At 34.3% G+C, this 11210-nt stretch overlaps 1 long non-coding RNA gene across 1 annotated transcript; it reads right to left on the bottom strand.

The window, feature by feature from the left end:
• Positions 1–336: 336 nt before the first annotated feature.
• Positions 337–1616, bottom strand: LOC132060411 (uncharacterized). Its single transcript, XR_009415934.1, has 2 exons — positions 1171–1616; positions 337–803 (listed from the first exon to the last, which is right to left on the bottom strand). It is a non-coding gene; the product is annotated as an uncharacterized LOC132060411 (long non-coding RNA).
• Positions 1617–11210: the final 9594 nt, after the last annotated feature.

Genomic DNA, 11210 nt, shown 5'->3' with positions numbered 1-11210 from the left:
TATTAAATAATACATACATTAAGTTATGTCAGTAAGGTGGAGTTTGAATTTTGAGCTTTTGAGTTTTGAATCCTAGAAAATTCAGCTTATTAGTTCCTGCGAAACTATAGCTTTGCCCTTGATTATGTGAGAATCTATATATTTATTTTACGTGGAATAGAAAATGAAATAAGAATATAATATCTACTAACATTACAAGTACATGTATTAAACTATATAACCATAAAAATGCCATTAAACTAATCTCATCGTAACAGTGTCTTCATTATTAATCATCACACAACAATTCCTTCATTATTGATCACATCATAATAACCATATCATTGCTATTCAGTATTCATCACATAAACTATTCTTGCATAATTAGTGTGTGAATCAAAACAACCTTTGAATGTAATTCACAAATGAATGTAGAATTATAATGGAAATCCAAATACAGTAAAATCTCACCATGATATAATTTATCATGGGGATTGAACTAAAAAAACAAATTGGTATCAAAACAAGTCTAGCTTGAATAACAACCAATTTGTCACCTGTTTTTTCTACCTACCAAACTAGAGCCATTAACATTTTTCCAAATCTTGCTTTTGGGTGTCAGATTATAGCCACCACATCCACAAGACAAATAGCAATAATGTACATAAATTGCTTGATTCTTGATAGCTTCTCCAAATGGGAAAAATGGACAAAGGTTCAAGTTCTTGGCTTTGACTTGTCTAAAATTGACCACATCACTTGAACATCTTCATATGGACAAGTCATTACTTCAATCTGCAAATTCACAATATGGTTCTCCGGCCCTGCAACCAAATAAGACACTAGATGTCAAAAACCGACAGACTGTTAATAATTAGAGGCGAATTCAGAATCTAGAGTCAACGGGTTTAAAGTGACTTAATTTTATGTTTTAACCTTGTTTTGTTGCACTTGCATATATATATATATATACGAATCAGTTGAACTCACAGAACCTGCCTAGATCTTACGTTTTAACTTTCAAATCTTAAGAGACTTAGATGTATAAACCCGACAGACTGCTAATAAACAGAGACGAATCCAAAATCTAAAGTCAGCATATTGAGGAGTATGCATAATCTTACACTTTACATTTTTTGTGTGCATATGTATGAGTTAGTTGAACCTATAGAACCGCCTAAATGTACGTACCTTCTTGATGCGACTTCTTATGATCCCTCGATGATTCTTGATTGAACAAAGTTCGAGCTTTTCTGAACGGAGATGTGATTGTTCGGACCCATTTAGTAGTTTTTCTATTCTGATGATACGTTGCCATGACCTCAAAGATATTCTGCTAGAAATATTCTTGTGTTACTAGATGATCTTCTTCTATGATATCTATCTAACTTACTATTGGCTAAGAACACAAAAAGTGGGTGGTTTATATAGAATGTACGTGTCACATATTGGTACAATATTTTAAAAAGAAAAGATATTATGGGTCGTAAAAGGCAGGCAAGATCCGTGAGAATAGCTCTGCTCTTTATGTAAAATCTCTATCTCTTCTTTAATGTATTTTTCAGATAACATTTTTAGTCCCTCATTTATTGATAGATTCTAATTTAGTCCTTATAATATATAACTTAATACATCTAATCTTCAATTAATAAAAATATATACTTTTGGTACCTTTAGGACTAGTTTTAGAAGTATACTACAACAAAATACCTGGTGTAATATTACAAGTGGGAATCGGGGAGAGGTTATTTCTGATAGATGTATACTACATTCAAATATGAAGTAATAGTCCAATTTTAACATAATATATAAGTAACTAAATGGTAAAAATTCGTATATATGCATAAGAAGATGGATCAAAAATGTACATTTCAAATAATTGAAGATTAAACGTACTTAATCAGATATCATAGGGACTAAGTTGGAGAAGCTCCAATCAGAGCAAAGGCTGGGTCTGTTCTGCGAGCATTTGCCTCCTCTCGAAGTTGAAATTTAGCAATAATTGAAGGACCAAATGTGTTATTAACCGGTTTTTATTATTATTATTATTATTATTATTATTATTATTATTTTATTATTTTTTGGTTTTCTCTGCAGTTTGAAGTATTTGTGCACATGGCTCTCACGCTCCATTGATGGACCCTTTCATGTGAAGTTCTTTAATTTGGCCATGGTAGAAAGTGACGTTGACGCAAAGTTGATGAGCCCAATTATCAAAGCAACTAATTAACGAATTATAACTCCTTGTCTGCAGGTTTTATATTCTATTGTTTCATTTGACTTTCTTTTGTTTAATACAGTATTTTAAATTTCCCTAGACTTTAGTTCAATGATAAGAACTCAACATGTTATGTTGTGAGTTAGGTGTATGGTGTGGAGTCGAACCCCTTCCATGAACAAAGTTGATACTTAAGTTGCAATTTTCAATCTTTGTAATTAAGAAATAGTAATTTGTCGAAAGTTCATGTGAAATATTTAGGATATTGTCATGAAATTTAAAATTATATAAACGTGGCTATTTTTTTCAAAGACGTGATAAAAAAGTGGCATGTGAAGGCTATATTTGTGACAAATAACTGTTTTCATACCTCTATTTAAAATTTAGCTGAAACCACAGAATTATTAAAGTTTAATCTGCTCATAATTAATCTCACATATGCGGGTTTGAAGCTAAAAATCGTCAATTTGAAGTTTCTAAATTCCGACCTAGAAGTGTAAACTGAACTTACACAAAGGTTAACTTCAGACTGTCTGAACTTCAAAGTCAAGCTTTGATTGAATCCAGCTAAATGTTTGATGTTAGGCTTTGACATATGCCAACTTCATACCTAAAGCCTTCAAGAAGAAGATGCAATAACAACGAATCATTCAATCTAAAACTTGGTAAAACTAACTAAATTTTAAATAATTTTTAGAAATTGAATATGTCTTAAATAAGAGCGCTAAAAGCGACCATTTTTTCATTTCTACGCGGTTGTACTTCTCCTACTTGTGGAATTACACTTGATATGTTATTATTATTACGCGGTTGTACTTCCATGTTTCAAACTTGTAGGCAGAGGCGGATCTAGGATTTAAAGGTGGCGGGTGCCACAATTTTCTTCAATGTTTATCTTGTTAGAAACGTGTATTTGGGTTGGGTCCATCTCTTTTTAGTTTATTCGGGTCAACTTAATAGGCTATTTTTATTTGCAAATATGAAAATTACATCTCAAAAATTAAGAAACGAACATAATTAGCATCTTAAACAAGGAATCACACTCATTAACACCCATTAACAATAGAAGTAAAACCACATTTTCACCAAGGGACTTGCATCTCTTATGTATATTATAAAATGAATTTGCATAAGTAAAATAACATCTTCAATAAGGGAATTACACCAATTAAAATAAGAAAAAAATAATAGAAAAACTCTTCAATAGGTAAATACATCCCATAAGTAAATGTAGAATTAGATAAGCTACGAGTTCTCAAAAATAAATCATAAATTTGATGTTTTTTCTAAGCAGTGCTTACGAAATTTCCATCACAATTTAAGTACTAAAGTGATTTAAATTGAATTTAACGATTATAGAATAGCATAAATTTTTATAATACACTCCCTCCGTCCATTATATTAAAAATATATGTCCACTTACTATTATATAGTTTGAAAAACCAAGACATAATTTACCATTTCATACCTATATTATTATTAAGTATTCCAATTTATTTCTCATTTTATTTATTGCTTATTAAGAGTGTATCATAATATGAAAAAACCAAGTAATAAACAAAAGAAATTATAAAAAGAAATTGAATTTTGATCTCATTTCCCATTGAGATCCTATTTTATTCACAAGATTTGAGATTAAGAGAAATGCTTAATTAAATTTTGAAGTTTCTATTTGTGTGTTCCTTTATTTCTCATATAAATATTTAAAAAGATAAATAGAAAATTTATTAATTTGGTACAAAGGAAGTAAATGAGCAAAGAAAATGGGAGCTGGAAAAATGTTCAAATAGTTTTAAACTTGTGTACCAATGGACCTTTATCTAATTTATGAGGGGGTGGCGGGATTAATATTTAACAATAAAATTACAACATAAGTATTAAAAAGAAATTGAATTTTGAAACACCAAACCAAACCAATCCAAAATTTATACACCAAACCAAACCAATAAAATCCCGTTTTTTAACCTTTTTTTTCGATTTTTTTCTTTTTTAAATAGTCTTGATACAATACATATAACTTTTATTCAGATATTTCAGAGTAAGATACAACTATATAATTAAGGTGTTTTAAGAAAATAACACAAAATGAGAAGAGAGTGATGACATTGTATTAAAATATTCAACAAAACTAATAAAATGTAAATATTGCTAATTAACAAGCCATAGAGAAAATGACCATAATCTAAAAATACTAAGAAAAAAGGTATTAATTACATGACAAAGAAAAAAAACTAAATATTTTCATAAAAATTATGCAAAACTAAAGAATAGATATCCAACATTATTGTCATTCCTATTTGAATTTCTTTTGTTACGTTAGTGTTGAGTCAAGCGGTTTTGTAACTTTATTTGAGTTACAAATATCCAACGGATATAAAATGGGACATTCAAAAATGTTCAAGAATAATATGATAATAGATTAAAAAAAAACTACGAAAAATAAAAAAAATATTTATAAATTCCTTTATAAATATTTTTATGTATAAAATATTTTAAAAATTGAATACATGTAATTAAATATTTAACCTAATTTTTTAAAAAAAACAACATAAAAAACCATATAAAAAATTTATTAATGGAGAGGGTGTCATACTTTGTACACCCCTAATAAGTATATAAAAAATTTATTAATGGAGAGGGTGCCATGCCACCCCCACCCTAAAGGGTGGATCCGCCCCTGCTTGTAGGTCAAAAAGTCGGCCCAGAAGCCATGCATAAATGTCTTGATATTGAAAAAAAAAAAAAAGTTAGTACTAATTTTTAAAAAGAACTTTAATTAATGATTCGCCGTCCGTAATTAAGAAGCAGCATTTGCCGCTTTTCTGGCTTTCCGTTGGAAATTTGACGACAACTTCAACCTTTCGGCCTCTCATTAATGTTAAGTAAAAGGTTTATTTTAAATACTCCCTTCGTCCCCTTGTGACACAGTTCGAATTTCGAGAGTCAAATCTGTTAATTTTGATCATGTATTCGGACAAAGAAGTTTTAAGTTATTTGGCATAAAATTACGGATTTGAAAACTACATAAAAACTACTATAAGTCACAATAATTGAATTCAAAATATCTAAAAGAAATATAAAAAATTGTGGTCAAAGAAAAACCCTTTTGAATCTCGAAATCACGTAAATTGAGACGTAATAGTATCAAGTTTGACTTTGATTAATTAAGCCTCATTGGTGGGGAAGTGGGATTTGAAAGATAAGCAAGCAAATTAATAAAATAAAGATGGACAAGTAGAAACACATGGTATACGCAATACATTTGGTTGCAAGTTTGAGAGGGAAAAAAAAAAACATCTGAAGTTTAAATTAAAAGAGAGTATTTGGAAGTTTCAGAATATTTTGTCTTGCTTTCTTTAAGATTTTGTTGTGGCTTATTCCCTTCCATTACTTCTTTTTCCGAACTGTTTTGATATTCTTTTACTTGGGAGTGTGGCACATTAAACAACTTCTCTACCTTCCAAGAGGGATTAGGTCTGCGTACACACTGCCCTCAGACCCCGCTCGTGAGTTTATAATGGGTATATTATTGAAGAGCATTTGGGAGTTTGTATTAATTTGGATACACTTAAAGAAAAACTTAAAGTCTTACAGGTGAAATATTCCTCAAACAAAATTTTTAATTTCAAATAAAGTTGAAGTAATGGATACAATCGTAAAATAAATATTAATTTGTAAATATTCTATTACGAATTGAAGTTAAAATAATAAATATTTAGATGGAGGAACATATATTAATGAATGTAATTTGATGTAAACATCGGCGTGTAATTAATTTTGTTTTCATCATTCACGTGTCTGGGGGAGCTATTAGTTAATTGCCATGCTTCATTTAGCTTCTGGTCCAGCCATGTACCTTGTTACCTCAAGGATGCCAATGTCAGTGCTTCATTGGTCCCATCTCTTAAAGAGCAGGTTTAATTAATATTAGTACCTTTTTACTCGCATGTTATGACAACTCCAACTAATTTGTGATTAAGGCACATGGCTATAATCAGTATAGATCATACTTTTGTCAATATAATTGTCGAATAGGTGTGCTTGATAAGGAACATGCATATACGTGTATCCAATGGATTGGTTAAAAAGGAGAACAAATTGATCGCATATACCCAACTTGTACCAAGTTGAACAAGTAAACACAAATGTTGACGTGATTAACTGCAGACTCAAACGAATATTACCTTAAGTAATTAAATATTTCCTAAGTTTGCTATGATCCACTTAACTGCAGACTCAAACGAATTGCACCAACTTAACGACACTAGTGAATTGCCAAGAAAAAGAAAAAAAAAAAAAAAACTCACACTAGTGATTCTTAGTTCTTACAAGTTACAAGTTTCTGGCTATCTGGTACATTGCACAGGGAAAGGAACGTCAGTTTTATGCGTTCCGTGTAGTTTGCCGTTAAGTGGATCTTATGTGCCCAACTTTAACAAATTTAAAGGATAATAAATGATCAAGTGATAAATTTAAAGAATAATAAATGATCAAGTGATAGATTAAGGATAAAATTAGACCTACCTCAAACCTATGGATCTTGCGAACTTTTTACGACCGACTGTGGGTCCATCTTAAACGGCATGGGAACTAATAACCGTTGTTTCATCATGACACACATCGCTTTTTTGGTGTTTTGGGTTCATGAAATAAGACTTTTGAATCTCATTAGCTTTTTGTGTGTGTTAGCCCATTGATCTTGCGGCATTTTTTCGAGCGACTCCATTTGGACCCAACCTCAATTGGACCATCCGAAACGGCATGGTGACTAATACGCATTGTTGCATCAAGACTGACGAGATTTAGAAGTCACAAAATAGTAATTCGAGATCACCTTAGCTTTTAGTTTGTGATAGTCCATGTATCTTGCCGAATATTTTTGACCGACTCTGTTTGAACCGAAACTTTCCTGGCATCCGAAAAGTCCAGGTGAATAATACTCATTGCTTCTTCATAACCGAGGTCGCTTTTTTTGGTATTTCAGGGTCACGAAATAGGAAATTCGAATCTCATTAGCTTTTCATGTGTGTTAGCCCACGGATCCTGCGGATTTCTTTCGACAGACCCTGTTTGGACCCAAACTTGGTGGGTCCATCTTAAACGTCCTGGGGACCAATACTCATTGTTCTATCATAACACACATTGCTTTTTTTGCATTTTGAGGTCATGAAACAAGAATTTGGAGTCTCATAAGTTTTCGTGTGTGTTAACCCATAGATCTTGCGAAATTTTTCGACCGACTTCGTTTTGAACCGAACTTGATTGGTCCATCTTAAACGTCCTGGGGACTAATACGCGTTGCTTCGTCATGACTAGTGTTGCTTTTTTTGGCATTTCGGGGTCATGAAACAGGATTTTGGATCACTACAACTTTTCGTGTGTGTTAGCCCATGAATCTTGCGAAATTTTTTCGACACATGCCGTTTGGACCTAAACTTGGTGGGCACGTCTCAAAAGGTCTAGGGACCAATACCCGTTGCTTCATCATGACACACATTACTTGGTGGGTCATGAAATAGGAATTAGGAATTAGGGATCACCTCAGCTTTTCTAATGTATGAGTTAGTCCATGAATCTTACCAATTTTTTCGAATGACTCTGTTTGGACCCAAACTTTCCTGGTTCATCCAAAACAGCTTAGTGACCAATACACGTCGTTTTGTCATGACCGACGTCGCTTTTTTTTTTTATTATTTTTTTTTTTACGTGTCGAAACGAAATTTGGAATCTTATTAGCTTTTCGTGTGTGTTAGCCTATAGATCTTGCGAACTTTTTACGACCGACCCGTTTGAAACCACAGTTTGTGGGTCCATCTTAAACAACATAGGAACTTATACTCGTTGTTTCGTCATGAAACACACCGCTTTTTTGGCGTTTTTGGGTCATGAAATAAGAATTACGAATCTCATTATATTTTCGTATGTGTTAACCCGTAGATCTTGCGGCTTTTTTTCGATCGACTCCATTTGGATCCAAACTTGGTTGGACCGTCCGAAACGGCTTGGTGACCCGTACGCATTCTTTGCGTCAAGGGACGCGTCATTTAAAGTCACGAAATAGTCCGACGTCGCTTTTTTTGGTATTTCGGGGTCACGAAATAGGAAATTCGAATCTCATTAGCTTTTCGTGTGTGTTGGCCATGGATCTGTGATTTTTTCGATCGGCTCCGTTTGGATCCAAAATTGGTGGGTCCATCTTAAATGGCACAGGGACCAATACTCGTTGTTCATCATATCACACCTTGCTTTTTTGGCATTTTGGGGTCATGAAACAAGAATTTGGAATCTCATAAGCTTTTCATGTGTGTTAGCCCATGGATGTTGTCTTTTTTTCCGACCCCGACTCATTGGACCCCGAACTTGGTTGGGCTATCTAAAACGGTTTTGGCGACCAATAAGCATTTGCGTCGTACCGCGACCGACGCCGTTTAGAAGTCACGAAATAGTAATTCAAGATCACTTCGCTTTTTCGTATGTGTTAGCCCGCTGAATGCGGCGGAATTTTTTTACTAGGCTACTCCGTTTGGACCCAAACTTGGTGGGTCTATCTTAAACGACTTGGGGACCAATACTCGTTACTTATCACGACACACGTTGTAAATGGATCATGAAATAGGATTTCGGGATCACCTCGGCTTTTATATGTGTTAGTCCACGGATCTTGCCAAAAATTTTGACCGACTGTTGGACTCGAAACTTGCACGGTCCCGTAAAACGACTCGGTACCAATACTGCGTTGGTATTCTTTCACGACCGAAATCATTTTTTTTTATATTTTAGGTCATCAAACGAAATTTGAAATCTTATTAGTTTTAGCTTTATGGATCTTGCGAACTTTTTACGACGACCCATTTGGACCAACGGTTGTGGGTCCGTCTTAAATGGGTACGGGGAACTAATACTCGTTTCATCATGACACACATCACTTTTTTGGAGTTTTGGGTCATGAAATAAGAATTTTGAATCTGATTAGCTTTTCGTGTGTCTTGCCCATGAATCTTGCGGCTTTTATGTCGACCGACTCCCGTTTGGACCCAAACTTGATTGGACCATCCGAAATGGCTTGGTGAGCAATATGCATTACGAAAACCATCTTAAATGGTGCAGACGATACTCGTTGCTTCATCATGACGGAGGCTGCTTTTTGGGCGTTTTTGGGTCACGAAATAGTCACAGTTTTTACGATTCGGCCGACAATCTCCGATTGACTTGAAAGTTGGCATGTCCATCACAAATGGCCTAGTGACTAAAAAACATTGCTTTGTAATGACTAACATCGCTTCTTTTGGGCGTTTCAAGGTCTTGAAACATTGCCCCCGCTATTATTTTATTCTAAGGTTCCCATAAACTTCTAAGGCTATTAGAATGTTTGACCGATGCAAGCTTAGAGTAGCAAGGTATAATACGATTAAAGGACGTGTCCAAAAAAGACTCCTTTTAAACTTTAACCATATATTGTCCAAACGAGGGTTAAATCACTTCGATTTCCACATTTCAAAAGTATGTTTTCAAGTTCATATCCATCCTTGCCGGATACACAATATTCAATCATAACCGGGAGCATCATCTAATACTGGTTAACATCGCGAGAAGAGCACCGTATTGCGTCTAAATCGGCCTTCGATTTACCGAGCAACAAACATAAGCATGGCCTTATAAAAGCCTTTGTTATTGATCGATTAGGATCTACCCTCGAAAGTATAAATCCCATTTAATTCCAAGAAACCACATGTCGATGTAGCAAAGAGAATACATAAAATCGGATGAGCAATGCTATACTTTTATGCTGCGAGGGTTACGACGAATTGTTCCCCGAGGGCCTCCCAGGTGGCCTATGCGGGTGTATCGGCGTGATTGGTAAGCTCCGTCTCGTAGGGTTATCAAGTTCGGATTTTTGGAGTCTTTTGTGTATATACGGACGGATGGGCGCGCGGTGGGGCCTGTCCGGCCACGATGCGGTTATGTTCTCTACTGAGGCTGTCAGACCGAGTCTGTATATTATGTATATCGATATATGGCGGCCTTGTTGGCCACTTGTATATGTTCATTTGGTTTTGTTGTTTGTAGATACTCGCGTGTGCCTTGTCGGTCCGCGTAGTTGTATGTATATATATATAGAGAGAGAGAGAGAGAGAGAAAACGGGCGAGCTGACGTTTGATCGAAATCCCAATACACCAAACTTTACGAGGGGGGTCTGTGCCGCCCGCGGTATTTTAAAGTGGAATATCTTGCTCTGCAAATGTTGAGGTGGCAAAGAGAGTAAGAGACAAAAATAGATTATTAAAACTTTATTTTTTTGTAAGTATTTTTATTTAATTTTTTGATTTTAAATATTTTCTCTTCTTTATTCTATTGACAAGTCATCGGATTTTGGTTGCGGAAAAATTTCCATGGGCAAACTCCGTTTTTTCTCGTAAAGCAAATAAGATCAAAACAAGAAAATTCGGGATCATATTCGAAAGATCAAAATCATCGAAATCAAAATCGAAAACGGGGATACGGGAGTTCACATTTTTTTCTTGGGGATTGGGGATTTTTTCTTTCCGGGTTTGGTGCATTTTTAGAACAACAAATGGGATGAACATTGAGGAAAAAGGAGGACACGGGATTTGAACGACCCATCAATCTAAATGCCAACATTAAACAAAATAGGAATCAAATCAAAATTTAGCTAGATAAGAAAACGTCATCATGAAAACCCAAAACAAACTTGCAAATTTGGGTAACACTAGACGAAACTCTGCTAATTGCTATGAAAAAAATCGGATCTTGAAGTAAGGAAGGACATTGTAACATGCTCACAAGAAGCACGAGGTGGAAGAGAAAGGAAAGAAAAGAAATTTAAAAAAGTGGAATAATCCCGGCGACACTCCACCGTTTTCCTTTTCAACTCCGGCGATTTTCTTTTTTAATTAAAGCTAGTGCAAAGTTTTCTTCTTTAAGGTAAGAAAGAATTTCATACTAATCTTTGGTTTTTCAATGAACCAATACTTTGTTGATTTTTGGTAGCCT

Source organism: Lycium ferocissimum, chromosome 1 (genome assembly GCF_029784015.1).
Source record: "Lycium ferocissimum isolate CSIRO_LF1 chromosome 1, AGI_CSIRO_Lferr_CH_V1, whole genome shotgun sequence".
Lineage (NCBI taxonomy): Eukaryota > Viridiplantae > Streptophyta > Magnoliopsida > Solanales > Solanaceae > Lycium > Lycium ferocissimum.
The sequence above is the reverse complement of the archived record's forward strand: the minus strand, read 5'-3'. Positions and strand labels throughout refer to the sequence as shown.